Source organism: Montipora foliosa, chromosome 1, assembly GCF_036669935.1.
Source record: "Montipora foliosa isolate CH-2021 chromosome 1, ASM3666993v2, whole genome shotgun sequence".
NCBI lineage: Eukaryota > Metazoa > Cnidaria > Anthozoa > Scleractinia > Acroporidae > Montipora > Montipora foliosa.
The window spans coordinates 41,544,716-41,560,619 of NC_090869.1; positions in this window are offsets into that span (position 1 = coordinate 41,544,716).

Genomic DNA, 15,904 nt, shown 5'->3' on the forward strand with positions numbered 1-15,904 from the left:
GAACCTATTGACTGTTCCGTTTAGTCGCAATGATGAATTACACGCAACAACCATCGAGACAAGCAGTTGCAAAAGAGTTGAGACACTCACTGTTGATAACCGTACAATGCGTGTCATTCAAGTCAGCGCATCTCCAACCCCCCTTCCCCCCCCCCAAGCAAAGTTGTTTCCATTTCCACTTGGCACTCAGACTAAAGGGTATCAACATTGAAAAAGGGGAGGGGGGAGGGAGGGGCGTTCAGCCTTTTCTTATGAACTAGAAGAGGGGTTTTAGAAAGAAGAGGTGGATTTTCCATTCAGTGTCTCAACCTTTTTGCAATTGTTTGTCTAGTTGTTTTACCTCCCTACTTCTTGGGTTGTCTATTTGTTTTTTGGGGCGAGACCTTGCATATACGACAGTTGTACTGTAAGCTTTGAAGGGAACTTTGTTTAGTTTGGGTAGGTTTGCGTAGTGAGGAATGGTGTTTGAAAATGTGTTTTCTTGAGGTGTGCTGAAAGTGCTATAATTGGCAATCATTTAGGACGAAATTGGGTGTTTACCTCTTGCACGCTTCAGGTAGTCATAAACACATTTTCTGACGGCAACAAACACAGTTTTGGGTTGGTTCGATGTCAAATTTGGTGTTGAAAGTGTCAATACGTTGTAAGAAGTCTTAGTTGAAATCAGAGCGCACACAATAAGCGTGCGTACATTGTACCAATCACGTTTTACGTAAATGGTACGCAGGCAAATAAGTGTTGTGCTTATTCTGCTGTGTGATAACAGGACAAACTTCTTTGCGGAAATTTAGTCTTTCACTGCAATTTGCAATGGAATCCGTTTTTCATTTGAAAATATTTCCAGTAACAGTCTGTGGTTTTCAGTTAGCCGTGAGGTAGGATCGAATTTCATACGAACGTGTGTCTGTTCGGTCAATAGTAAGCTAATGTATTTCAGTGGGTTGAAATCCCTGAAAACTAATTTTTAAAGGAGATTCGAAAATGTGCAAAATGTTTCGCGAGTTTTGTTTTAGAATAAGTTAACGGTTTTCTGTTACTCAGTGGCCATGGCGTGAGGTAATGCAATGGTTGCGTCATCGGTCAACGGTCTACGGTCTACAGTAGAATTAATGAAATCTCATCTACTTCTTAATGTTTTTCGAGTGTAGACCGTTGGAATTATGTAGACCGTTGGGAAAACTTCTTTTAACTGCCTGTTGCTTTTGTAATCATGAAAAGTCTATCTCAGGTTTTTTTTCTCGCCATTAGCATGTGTTGCATGTCAAAAAGGGAAAAGGTTGCCTTTTTTTTGGACGAAAATGTATTTGTGCGTGTTACGATGTTCGCGTTGACATGGTGACGTATTAATAAGTTAATAAAAGAATGACAAGCTTATCATTCCGTAACCTGTTTATTTCTTTGTTTTGAACCGTCCTTTACTTTTATTTTTAAGATTTATATACAAGGAATAACAGCTTTTCAGCATTTCGTTCGCTGACCATTATCGTGAATTTTAAGCCTTTGAGCGCTTGCTCATTGAAGAGATTATATTATCAACAACAGTGTCGCCGCTTATGGCGTAAAGTGTACATTACACTATTTCAGCAAATTGTATCGCTTGTCGCTGAAACTCTTGTTCTACTAAATTGAACACGTTCTCAGTCGGATTTATAATGAGGCAACTGCGAACCGGTGGTCCAAATAATTTGCACCTGCACTATTCAACACATTACGTGCTTTGAAATAGTTCAGTTCTGGACAACTATCTTGGATAAATAATTTGGAATGACTCTTTGCACCTCACCTAAACATTTTGGGAAAGTTTCGACGGGTGAAATCAGCAAAATCATTGCGAAAACAAACTTTGTCCGCGCTTACTCGACAAAACGGCGTATGTAACGTTATAAATAGAAATGGGTAATTTGCACTAAATTTCAAGTTTATTTTTATCAATTAGAACACGACTAGAACGCCGTAACTTCTATTCCAGTTCAAGCTCCATTTTTCTGCTTTCCATTGATACCTTTGCTGAACCTATTGACTGTTCCGTTTAGTCGCAATGATGAATTACACGCAACAACCATCGAGACAAGCAGTTGCAAAAGAGTTGAGACACTCACTGTTGATAACCGTACAATGCGTGTCATTCAAGTCAGCGCATCTCCAACCCCCCTTCCCCCCCCCCAAGCAAAGTTGTTTCCATTTCCACTTGGCACTCAGACTAAAGGGTATCAACATTGAAAAAGGGGAGGGGGGAGGGAGGGGCGTTCAGCCTTTTCTTATGAACTAGAAGAGGGGTTTTAGAAAGAAGAGGTGGATTTTCCATTCAGTGTCTCAACCTTTTTGCAATTGTTTGTCTAGTTGTTTTACCTCCCTACTTCTTGGGTTGTCTATTTGTTTTTTGGGGCGAGACCTTGCATATACGACAGTTGTACTGTAAGCTTTGAAGGGAACTTTGTTTAGTTTGGGTAGGTTTGCGTAGTGAGGAATGGTGTTTGAAAATGTGTTTTCTTGAGGTGTGCTGAAAGTGCTATAATTGGCAATCATTTAGGACGAAATTGGGTGTTTACCTCTTGCACGCTTCAGGTAGTCATAAACACATTTTCTGACGGCAACAAACACAGTTTTGGGTTGGTTCGATGTCAAATTTGGTGTTGAAAGTGTCAATACGTTGTAAGAAGTCTTAGTTGAAATCAGAGCGCACACAATAAGCGTGCGTACATTGTACCAATCACGTTTTACGTAAATGGTACGCAGGCAAATAAGTGTTGTGCTTATTCTGCTGTGTGATAACAGGACAAACTTCTTTGCGGAAATTTAGTCTTTCACTGCAATTTGCAATGGAATCCGTTTTTCATTTGAAAATATTTCCAGTAACAGTCTGTGGTTTTCAGTTAGCCGTGAGGTAGGATCGAATTTCATACGAACGTGTGTCTGTTCGGTCAATAGTAAGCTAATGTATTTCAGTGGGTTGAAATCCCTGAAAACTAATTTTTAAAGGAGATTCGAAAATGTGCAAAATGTTTCGCGAGTTTTGTTTTAGAATAAGTTAACGGTTTTCTGTTACTCAGTGGCCATGGCGTGAGGTAATGCAATGGTTGCGTCATCGGTCAACGGTCTACGGTCTACAGTAGAATTAATGAAATCTCATCTACTTCTTAATGTTTTTCGAGTGTAGACCGTTGGAATTATGTAGACCGTTGGGAAAACTTCTTTTAACTGCCTGTTGCTTTTGTAATCATGAAAAGTCTATCTCAGGTTTTTTTTCTCGCCATTAGCATGTGTTGCATGTCAAAAAGGGAAAAGGTTGCCTTTTTTTTGGACGAAAATGTATTTGTGCGTGTTACGATGTTCGCGTTGACATGGTGACGTATTAATAAGTTAATAAAAGAATGACAAGCTTATCATTCCGTAACCTGTTTATTTCTTTGTTTTGAACCGTCCTTTACTTTTATTTTTAAGATTTATATACAAGGAATAACAGCTTTTCAGCATTTCGTTCGCTGACCATTATCGTGAATTTTAAGCCTTTGAGCGCTTGCTCATTGAAGAGATTATATTATCAACAACAGTGTCGCCGCTTATGGCGTAAAGTGTACATTACACTATTTCAGCAAATTGTATCGCTTGTCGCTGAAACTCTTGTTCTACTAAATTGAACACGTTCTCAGTCGGATTTATAATGAGGCAACTGCGAACCGGTGGTCCAAATAATTTGCACCTGCACTATTCAACACATTACGTGCTTTGAAATAGTTCAGTTCTGGACAACTATCTTGGATAAATAATTTGGAATGACTCTTTGCACCTCACCTAAACATTTTGGGAAAGTTTCGACGGGTGAAATCAGCAAAATCATTGCGAAAACAAACTTTGTCCGCGCTTACTCGACAAAACGGCGTATGTAACGTTATAAATAGAAATGGGTAATTTGCACTAAATTTCAAGTTTATTTTTATCAATTAGAACACGACTAGAACGCCGTAACTTCTATTCCAGTTCAAGCTCCATTTTTCTGCTTTCCATTGATACCTTTGCTGAACCTATTGACTGTTCCGTTTAGTCGCAATGATGAATTACACGCAACAACCATCGAGACAAGCAGTTGCAAAAGAGTTGAGACACTCACTGTTGATAACCGTACAATGCGTGTCATTCAAGTCAGCGCATCTCCAACCCCCCTTCCCCCCCCCCAAGCAAAGTTGTTTCCATTTCCACTTGGCACTCAGACTAAAGGGTATCAACATTGAAAAAGGGGAGGGGGGAGGGAGGGGCGTTCAGCCTTTTCTTATGAACTAGAAGAGGGGTTTTAGAAAGAAGAGGTGGATTTTCCATTCAGTGTCTCAACCTTTTTGCAATTGTTTGTCTAGTTGTTTTACCTCCCTACTTCTTGGGTTGTCTATTTGTTTTTTGGGGCGAGACCTTGCATATACGACAGTTGTACTGTAAGCTTTGAAGGGAACTTTGTTTAGTTTGGGTAGGTTTGCGTAGTGAGGAATGGTGTTTGAAAATGTGTTTTCTTGAGGTGTGCTGAAAGTGCTATAATTGGCAATCATTTAGGACGAAATTGGGTGTTTACCTCTTGCACGCTTCAGGTAGTCATAAACACATTTTCTGACGGCAACAAACACAGTTTTGGGTTGGTTCGATGTCAAATTTGGTGTTGAAAGTGTCAATACGTTGTAAGAAGTCTTAGTTGAAATCAGAGCGCACACAATAAGCGTGCGTACATTGTACCAATCACGTTTTACGTAAATGGTACGCAGGCAAATAAGTGTTGTGCTTATTCTGCTGTGTGATAACAGGACAAACTTCTTTGCGGAAATTTAGTCTTTCACTGCAATTTGCAATGGAATCCGTTTTTCATTTGAAAATATTTCCAGTAACAGTCTGTGGTTTTCAGTTAGCCGTGAGGTAGGATCGAATTTCATACGAACGTGTGTCTGTTCGGTCAATAGTAAGCTAATGTATTTCAGTGGGTTGAAATCCCTGAAAACTAATTTTTAAAGGAGATTCGAAAATGTGCAAAATGTTTCGCGAGTTTTGTTTTAGAATAAGTTAACGGTTTTCTGTTACTCAGTGGCCATGGCGTGAGGTAATGCAATGGTTGCGTCATCGGTCAACGGTCTACGGTCTACAGTAGAATTAATGAAATCTCATCTACTTCTTAATGTTTTTCGAGTGTAGACCGTTGGAATTATGTAGACCGTTGGGAAAACTTCTTTTAACTGCCTGTTGCTTTTGTAATCATGAAAAGTCTATCTCAGGTTTTTTTTCTCGCCATTAGCATGTGTTGCATGTCAAAAAGGGAAAAGGTTGCCTTTTTTTTGGACGAAAATGTATTTGTGCGTGTTACGATGTTCGCGTTGACATGGTGACGTATTAATAAGTTAATAAAAGAATGACAAGCTTATCATTCCGTAACCTGTTTATTTCTTTGTTTTGAACCGTCCTTTACTTTTATTTTTAAGATTTATATACAAGGAATAACAGCTTTTCAGCATTTCGTTCGCTGACCATTATCGTGAATTTTAAGCCTTTGAGCGCTTGCTCATTGAAGAGATTATATTATCAACAACAGTGTCGCCGCTTATGGCGTAAAGTGTACATTACACTATTTCAGCAAATTGTATCGCTTGTCGCTGAAACTCTTGTTCTACTAAATTGAACACGTTCTCAGTCGGATTTATAATGAGGCAACTGCGAACCGGTGGTCCAAATAATTTGCACCTGCACTATTCAACACATTACGTGCTTTGAAATAGTTCAGTTCTGGACAACTATCTTGGATAAATAATTTGGAATGACTCTTTGCACCTCACCTAAACATTTTGGGAAAGTTTCGACGGGTGAAATCAGCAAAATCATTGCGAAAACAAACTTTGTCCGCGCTTACTCGACAAAACGGCGTATGTAACGTTATAAATAGAAATGGGTAATTTGCACTAAATTTCAAGTTTATTTTTATCAATTAGAACACGACTAGAACGCCGTAACTTCTATTCCAGTTCAAGCTCCATTTTTCTGCTTTCCATTGATACCTTTGCTGAACCTATTGACTGTTCCGTTTAGTCGCAATGATGAATTACACGCAACAACCATCGAGACAAGCAGTTGCAAAAGAGTTGAGACACTCACTGTTGATAACCGTACAATGCGTGTCATTCAAGTCAGCGCATCTCCAACCCCCCTTCCCCCCCCCCAAGCAAAGTTGTTTCCATTTCCACTTGGCACTCAGACTAAAGGGTATCAACATTGAAAAAGGGGAGGGGGGAGGGAGGGGCGTTCAGCCTTTTCTTATGAACTAGAAGAGGGGTTTTAGAAAGAAGAGGTGGATTTTCCATTCAGTGTCTCAACCTTTTTGCAATTGTTTGTCTAGTTGTTTTACCTCCCTACTTCTTGGGTTGTCTATTTGTTTTTTGGGGCGAGACCTTGCATATACGACAGTTGTACTGTAAGCTTTGAAGGGAACTTTGTTTAGTTTGGGTAGGTTTGCGTAGTGAGGAATGGTGTTTGAAAATGTGTTTTCTTGAGGTGTGCTGAAAGTGCTATAATTGGCAATCATTTAGGACGAAATTGGGTGTTTACCTCTTGCACGCTTCAGGTAGTCATAAACACATTTTCTGACGGCAACAAACACAGTTTTGGGTTGGTTCGATGTCAAATTTGGTGTTGAAAGTGTCAATACGTTGTAAGAAGTCTTAGTTGAAATCAGAGCGCACACAATAAGCGTGCGTACATTGTACCAATCACGTTTTACGTAAATGGTACGCAGGCAAATAAGTGTTGTGCTTATTCTGCTGTGTGATAACAGGACAAACTTCTTTGCGGAAATTTAGTCTTTCACTGCAATTTGCAATGGAATCCGTTTTTCATTTGAAAATATTTCCAGTAACAGTCTGTGGTTTTCAGTTAGCCGTGAGGTAGGATCGAATTTCATACGAACGTGTGTCTGTTCGGTCAATAGTAAGCTAATGTATTTCAGTGGGTTGAAATCCCTGAAAACTAATTTTTAAAGGAGATTCGAAAATGTGCAAAATGTTTCGCGAGTTTTGTTTTAGAATAAGTTAACGGTTTTCTGTTACTCAGTGGCCATGGCGTGAGGTAATGCAATGGTTGCGTCATCGGTCAACGGTCTACGGTCTACAGTAGAATTAATGAAATCTCATCTACTTCTTAATGTTTTTCGAGTGTAGACCGTTGGAATTATGTAGACCGTTGGGAAAACTTCTTTTAACTGCCTGTTGCTTTTGTAATCATGAAAAGTCTATCTCAGGTTTTTTTTCTCGCCATTAGCATGTGTTGCATGTCAAAAAGGGAAAAGGTTGCCTTTTTTTTGGACGAAAATGTATTTGTGCGTGTTACGATGTTCGCGTTGACATGGTGACGTATTAATAAGTTAATAAAAGAATGACAAGCTTATCATTCCGTAACCTGTTTATTTCTTTGTTTTGAACCGTCCTTTACTTTTATTTTTAAGATTTATATACAAGGAATAACAGCTTTTCAGCATTTCGTTCGCTGACCATTATCGTGAATTTTAAGCCTTTGAGCGCTTGCTCATTGAAGAGATTATATTATCAACAACAGTGTCGCCGCTTATGGCGTAAAGTGTACATTACACTATTTCAGCAAATTGTATCGCTTGTCGCTGAAACTCTTGTTCTACTAAATTGAACACGTTCTCAGTCGGATTTATAATGAGGCAACTGCGAACCGGTGGTCCAAATAATTTGCACCTGCACTATTCAACACATTACGTGCTTTGAAATAGTTCAGTTCTGGACAACTATCTTGGATAAATAATTTGGAATGACTCTTTGCACCTCACCTAAACATTTTGGGAAAGTTTCGACGGGTGAAATCAGCAAAATCATTGCGAAAACAAACTTTGTCCGCGCTTACTCGACAAAACGGCGTATGTAACGTTATAAATAGAAATGGGTAATTTGCACTAAATTTCAAGTTTATTTTTATCAATTAGAACACGACTAGAACGCCGTAACTTCTATTCCAGTTCAAGCTCCATTTTTCTGCTTTCCATTGATACCTTTGCTGAACCTATTGACTGTTCCGTTTAGTCGCAATGATGAATTACACGCAACAACCATCGAGACAAGCAGTTGCAAAAGAGTTGAGACACTCACTGTTGATAACCGTACAATGCGTGTCATTCAAGTCAGCGCATCTCCAACCCCCCTTCCCCCCCCCCAAGCAAAGTTGTTTCCATTTCCACTTGGCACTCAGACTAAAGGGTATCAACATTGAAAAAGGGGAGGGGGGAGGGAGGGGCGTTCAGCCTTTTCTTATGAACTAGAAGAGGGGTTTTAGAAAGAAGAGGTGGATTTTCCATTCAGTGTCTCAACCTTTTTGCAATTGTTTGTCTAGTTGTTTTACCTCCCTACTTCTTGGGTTGTCTATTTGTTTTTTGGGGCGAGACCTTGCATATACGACAGTTGTACTGTAAGCTTTGAAGGGAACTTTGTTTAGTTTGGGTAGGTTTGCGTAGTGAGGAATGGTGTTTGAAAATGTGTTTTCTTGAGGTGTGCTGAAAGTGCTATAATTGGCAATCATTTAGGACGAAATTGGGTGTTTACCTCTTGCACGCTTCAGGTAGTCATAAACACATTTTCTGACGGCAACAAACACAGTTTTGGGTTGGTTCGATGTCAAATTTGGTGTTGAAAGTGTCAATACGTTGTAAGAAGTCTTAGTTGAAATCAGAGCGCACACAATAAGCGTGCGTACATTGTACCAATCACGTTTTACGTAAATGGTACGCAGGCAAATAAGTGTTGTGCTTATTCTGCTGTGTGATAACAGGACAAACTTCTTTGCGGAAATTTAGTCTTTCACTGCAATTTGCAATGGAATCCGTTTTTCATTTGAAAATATTTCCAGTAACAGTCTGTGGTTTTCAGTTAGCCGTGAGGTAGGATCGAATTTCATACGAACGTGTGTCTGTTCGGTCAATAGTAAGCTAATGTATTTCAGTGGGTTGAAATCCCTGAAAACTAATTTTTAAAGGAGATTCGAAAATGTGCAAAATGTTTCGCGAGTTTTGTTTTAGAATAAGTTAACGGTTTTCTGTTACTCAGTGGCCATGGCGTGAGGTAATGCAATGGTTGCGTCATCGGTCAACGGTCTACGGTCTACAGTAGAATTAATGAAATCTCATCTACTTCTTAATGTTTTTCGAGTGTAGACCGTTGGAATTATGTAGACCGTTGGGAAAACTTCTTTTAACTGCCTGTTGCTTTTGTAATCATGAAAAGTCTATCTCAGGTTTTTTTTCTCGCCATTAGCATGTGTTGCATGTCAAAAAGGGAAAAGGTTGCCTTTTTTTTGGACGAAAATGTATTTGTGCGTGTTACGATGTTCGCGTTGACATGGTGACGTATTAATAAGTTAATAAAAGAATGACAAGCTTATCATTCCGTAACCTGTTTATTTCTTTGTTTTGAACCGTCCTTTACTTTTATTTTTAAGATTTATATACAAGGAATAACAGCTTTTCAGCATTTCGTTCGCTGACCATTATCGTGAATTTTAAGCCTTTGAGCGCTTGCTCATTGAAGAGATTATATTATCAACAACAGTGTCGCCGCTTATGGCGTAAAGTGTACATTACACTATTTCAGCAAATTGTATCGCTTGTCGCTGAAACTCTTGTTCTACTAAATTGAACACGTTCTCAGTCGGATTTATAATGAGGCAACTGCGAACCGGTGGTCCAAATAATTTGCACCTGCACTATTCAACACATTACGTGCTTTGAAATAGTTCAGTTCTGGACAACTATCTTGGATAAATAATTTGGAATGACTCTTTGCACCTCACCTAAACATTTTGGGAAAGTTTCGACGGGTGAAATCAGCAAAATCATTGCGAAAACAAACTTTGTCCGCGCTTACTCGACAAAACGGCGTATGTAACGTTATAAATAGAAATGGGTAATTTGCACTAAATTTCAAGTTTATTTTTATCAATTAGAACACGACTAGAACGCCGTAACTTCTATTCCAGTTCAAGCTCCATTTTTCTGCTTTCCATTGATACCTTTGCTGAACCTATTGACTGTTCCGTTTAGTCGCAATGATGAATTACACGCAACAACCATCGAGACAAGCAGTTGCAAAAGAGTTGAGACACTCACTGTTGATAACCGTACAATGCGTGTCATTCAAGTCAGCGCATCTCCAACCCCCCTTCCCCCCCCCCAAGCAAAGTTGTTTCCATTTCCACTTGGCACTCAGACTAAAGGGTATCAACATTGAAAAAGGGGAGGGGGGAGGGAGGGGCGTTCAGCCTTTTCTTATGAACTAGAAGAGGGGTTTTAGAAAGAAGAGGTGGATTTTCCATTCAGTGTCTCAACCTTTTTGCAATTGTTTGTCTAGTTGTTTTACCTCCCTACTTCTTGGGTTGTCTATTTGTTTTTTGGGGCGAGACCTTGCATATACGACAGTTGTACTGTAAGCTTTGAAGGGAACTTTGTTTAGTTTGGGTAGGTTTGCGTAGTGAGGAATGGTGTTTGAAAATGTGTTTTCTTGAGGTGTGCTGAAAGTGCTATAATTGGCAATCATTTAGGACGAAATTGGGTGTTTACCTCTTGCACGCTTCAGGTAGTCATAAACACATTTTCTGACGGCAACAAACACAGTTTTGGGTTGGTTCGATGTCAAATTTGGTGTTGAAAGTGTCAATACGTTGTAAGAAGTCTTAGTTGAAATCAGAGCGCACACAATAAGCGTGCGTACATTGTACCAATCACGTTTTACGTAAATGGTACGCAGGCAAATAAGTGTTGTGCTTATTCTGCTGTGTGATAACAGGACAAACTTCTTTGCGGAAATTTAGTCTTTCACTGCAATTTGCAATGGAATCCGTTTTTCATTTGAAAATATTTCCAGTAACAGTCTGTGGTTTTCAGTTAGCCGTGAGGTAGGATCGAATTTCATACGAACGTGTGTCTGTTCGGTCAATAGTAAGCTAATGTATTTCAGTGGGTTGAAATCCCTGAAAACTAATTTTTAAAGGAGATTCGAAAATGTGCAAAATGTTTCGCGAGTTTTGTTTTAGAATAAGTTAACGGTTTTCTGTTACTCAGTGGCCATGGCGTGAGGTAATGCAATGGTTGCGTCATCGGTCAACGGTCTACGGTCTACAGTAGAATTAATGAAATCTCATCTACTTCTTAATGTTTTTCGAGTGTAGACCGTTGGAATTATGTAGACCGTTGGGAAAACTTCTTTTAACTGCCTGTTGCTTTTGTAATCATGAAAAGTCTATCTCAGGTTTTTTTTCTCGCCATTAGCATGTGTTGCATGTCAAAAAGGGAAAAGGTTGCCTTTTTTTTGGACGAAAATGTATTTGTGCGTGTTACGATGTTCGCGTTGACATGGTGACGTATTAATAAGTTAATAAAAGAATGACAAGCTTATCATTCCGTAACCTGTTTATTTCTTTGTTTTGAACCGTCCTTTACTTTTATTTTTAAGATTTATATACAAGGAATAACAGCTTTTCAGCATTTCGTTCGCTGACCATTATCGTGAATTTTAAGCCTTTGAGCGCTTGCTCATTGAAGAGATTATATTATCAACAACAGTGTCGCCGCTTATGGCGTAAAGTGTACATTACACTATTTCAGCAAATTGTATCGCTTGTCGCTGAAACTCTTGTTCTACTAAATTGAACACGTTCTCAGTCGGATTTATAATGAGGCAACTGCGAACCGGTGGTCCAAATAATTTGCACCTGCACTATTCAACACATTACGTGCTTTGAAATAGTTCAGTTCTGGACAACTATCTTGGATAAATAATTTGGAATGACTCTTTGCACCTCACCTAAACATTTTGGGAAAGTTTCGACGGGTGAAATCAGCAAAATCATTGCGAAAACAAACTTTGTCCGCGCTTACTCGACAAAACGGCGTATGTAACGTTATAAATAGAAATGGGTAATTTGCACTAAATTTCAAGTTTATTTTTATCAATTAGAACACGACTAGAACGCCGTAACTTCTATTCCAGTTCAAGCTCCATTTTTCTGCTTTCCATTGATACCTTTGCTGAACCTATTGACTGTTCCGTTTAGTCGCAATGATGAATTACACGCAACAACCATCGAGACAAGCAGTTGCAAAAGAGTTGAGACACTCACTGTTGATAACCGTACAATGCGTGTCATTCAAGTCAGCGCATCTCCAACCCCCCTTCCCCCCCCCAAGCAAAGTTGTTTCCATTTCCACTTGGCACTCAGACTAAAGGGTATCAACATTGAAAAAGGGGAGGGGGGAGGGAGGGGCGTTCAGCCTTTTCTTATGAACTAGAAGAGGGGTTTTAGAAAGAAGAGGTGGATTTTCCATTCAGTGTCTCAACCTTTTTGCAATTGTTTGTCTAGTTGTTTTACCTCCCTACTTCTTGGGTTGTCTATTTGTTTTTTGGGGCGAGACCTTGCATATACGACAGTTGTACTGTAAGCTTTGAAGGGAACTTTGTTTAGTTTGGGTAGGTTTGCGTAGTGAGGAATGGTGTTTGAAAATGTGTTTTCTTGAGGTGTGCTGAAAGTGCTATAATTGGCAATCATTTAGGACGAAATTGGGTGTTTACCTCTTGCACGCTTCAGGTAGTCATAAACACATTTTCTGACGGCAACAAACACAGTTTTGGGTTGGTTCGATGTCAAATTTGGTGTTGAAAGTGTCAATACGTTGTAAGAAGTCTTAGTTGAAATCAGAGCGCACACAATAAGCGTGCGTACATTGTACCAATCACGTTTTACGTAAATGGTACGCAGGCAAATAAGTGTTGTGCTTATTCTGCTGTGTGATAACAGGACAAACTTCTTTGCGGAAATTTAGTCTTTCACTGCAATTTGCAATGGAATCCGTTTTTCATTTGAAAATATTTCCAGTAACAGTCTGTGGTTTTCAGTTAGCCGTGAGGTAGGATCGAATTTCATACGAACGTGTGTCTGTTCGGTCAATAGTAAGCTAATGTATTTCAGTGGGTTGAAATCCCTGAAAACTAATTTTTAAAGGAGATTCGAAAATGTGCAAAATGTTTCGCGAGTTTTGTTTTAGAATAAGTTAACGGTTTTCTGTTACTCAGTGGCCATGGCGTGAGGTAATGCAATGGTTGCGTCATCGGTCAACGGTCTACGGTCTACAGTAGAATTAATGAAATCTCATCTACTTCTTAATGTTTTTCGAGTGTAGACCGTTGGAATTATGTAGACCGTTGGGAAAACTTCTTTTAACTGCCTGTTGCTTTTGTAATCATGAAAAGTCTATCTCAGGTTTTTTTTCTCGCCATTAGCATGTGTTGCATGTCAAAAAGGGAAAAGGTTGCCTTTTTTTTGGACGAAAATGTATTTGTGCGTGTTACGATGTTCGCGTTGACATGGTGACGTATTAATAAGTTAATAAAAGAATGACAAGCTTATCATTCCGTAACCTGTTTATTTCTTTGTTTTGAACCGTCCTTTACTTTTATTTTTAAGATTTATATACAAGGAATAACAGCTTTTCAGCATTTCGTTCGCTGACCATTATCGTGAATTTTAAGCCTTTGAGCGCTTGCTCATTGAAGAGATTATATTATCAACAACAGTGTCGCCGCTTATGGCGTAAAGTGTACATTACACTATTTCAGCAAATTGTATCGCTTGTCGCTGAAACTCTTGTTCTACTAAATTGAACACGTTCTCAGTCGGATTTATAATGAGGCAACTGCGAACCGGTGGTCCAAATAATTTGCACCTGCACTATTCAACACATTACGTGCTTTGAAATAGTTCAGTTCTGGACAACTATCTTGGATAAATAATTTGGAATGACTCTTTGCACCTCACCTAAACATTTTGGGAAAGTTTCGACGGGTGAAATCAGCAAAATCATTGCGAAAACAAACTTTGTCCGCGCTTACTCGACAAAACGGCGTATGTAACGTTATAAATAGAAATGGGTAATTTGCACTAAATTTCAAGTTTATTTTTATCAATTAGAACACGACTAGAACGCCGTAACTTCTATTCCAGTTCAAGCTCCATTTTTCTGCTTTCCATTGATACCTTTGCTGAACCTATTGACTGTTCCGTTTAGTCGCAATGATGAATTACACGCAACAACCATCGAGACAAGCAGTTGCAAAAGAGTTGAGACACTCACTGTTGATAACCGTACAATGCGTGTCATTCAAGTCAGCGCATCTCCAACCCCCCTTCCCCCCCCCCAAGCAAAGTTGTTTCCATTTCCACTTGGCACTCAGACTAAAGGGTATCAACATTGAAAAAGGGGAGGGGGGAGGGAGGGGCGTTCAGCCTTTTCTTATGAACTAGAAGAGGGGTTTTAGAAAGAAGAGGTGGATTTTCCATTCAGTGTCTCAACCTTTTTGCAATTGTTTGTCTAGTTGTTTTACCTCCCTACTTCTTGGGTTGTCTATTTGTTTTTTGGGGCGAGACCTTGCATATACGACAGTTGTACTGTAAGCTTTGAAGGGAACTTTGTTTAGTTTGGGTAGGTTTGCGTAGTGAGGAATGGTGTTTGAAAATGTGTTTTCTTGAGGTGTGCTGAAAGTGCTATAATTGGCAATCATTTAGGACGAAATTGGGTGTTTACCTCTTGCACGCTTCAGGTAGTCATAAACACATTTTCTGACGGCAACAAACACAGTTTTGGGTTGGTTCGATGTCAAATTTGGTGTTGAAAGTGTCAATACGTTGTAAGAAGTCTTAGTTGAAATCAGAGCGCACACAATAAGCGTGCGTACATTGTACCAATCACGTTTTACGTAAATGGTACGCAGGCAAATAAGTGTTGTGCTTATTCTGCTGTGTGATAACAGGACAAACTTCTTTGCGGAAATTTAGTCTTTCACTGCAATTTGCAATGGAATCCGTTTTTCATTTGAAAATATTTCCAGTAACAGTCTGTGGTTTTCAGTTAGCCGTGAGGTAGGATCGAATTTCATACGAACGTGTGTCTGTTCGGTCAATAGTAAGCTAATGTATTTCAGTGGGTTGAAATCCCTGAAAACTAATTTTTAAAGGAGATTCGAAAATGTGCAAAATGTTTCGCGAGTTTTGTTTTAGAATAAGTTAACGGTTTTCTGTTACTCAGTGGCCATGGCGTGAGGTAATGCAATGGTTGCGTCATCGGTCAACGGTCTACGGTCTACAGTAGAATTAATGAAATCTCATCTACTTCTTAATGTTTTTCGAGTGTAGACCGTTGGAATTATGTAGACCGTTGGGAAAACTTCTTTTAACTGCCTGTTGCTTTTGTAATCATGAAAAGTCTATCTCAGGTTTTTTTTCTCGCCATTAGCATGTGTTGCATGTCAAAAAGGGAAAAGGTTGCCTTTTTTTTGGACGAAAATGTATTTGTGCGTGTTACGATGTTCGCGTTGACATGGTGACGTATTAATAAGTTAATAAAAGAATGACAAGCTTATCATTCCGTAACCTGTTTATTTCTTTGTTTTGAACCGTCCTTTACTTTTATTTTTAAGATTTATATACAAGGAATAACAGCTTTTCAGCATTTCGTTCGCTGACCATTATCGTGAATTTTAAGCCTTTGAGCGCTTGCTCATTGAAGAGATTATATTATCAACAACAGTGTCGCCGCTTATGGCGTAAAGTGTACATTACACTATTTCAGCAAATTGTATCGCTTGTCGCTGAAACTCTTGTTCTACTAAATTGAACACGTTCTCAGTCGGATTTATAATGAGGCAACTGCGAACCGGTGGTCCAAATAATTTGCACCTGCACTATTCAACACATTACGTGCTTTGAAATAGTTCAGTTCTGGACAACTATCTTGGATAAATAATTTGGAATGACTCTTTGCACCTCACCTAAACATTTTGGGAAAGTTTCGACGGGTGAAATCAGCAAAATCATTGCGAAAACAAAC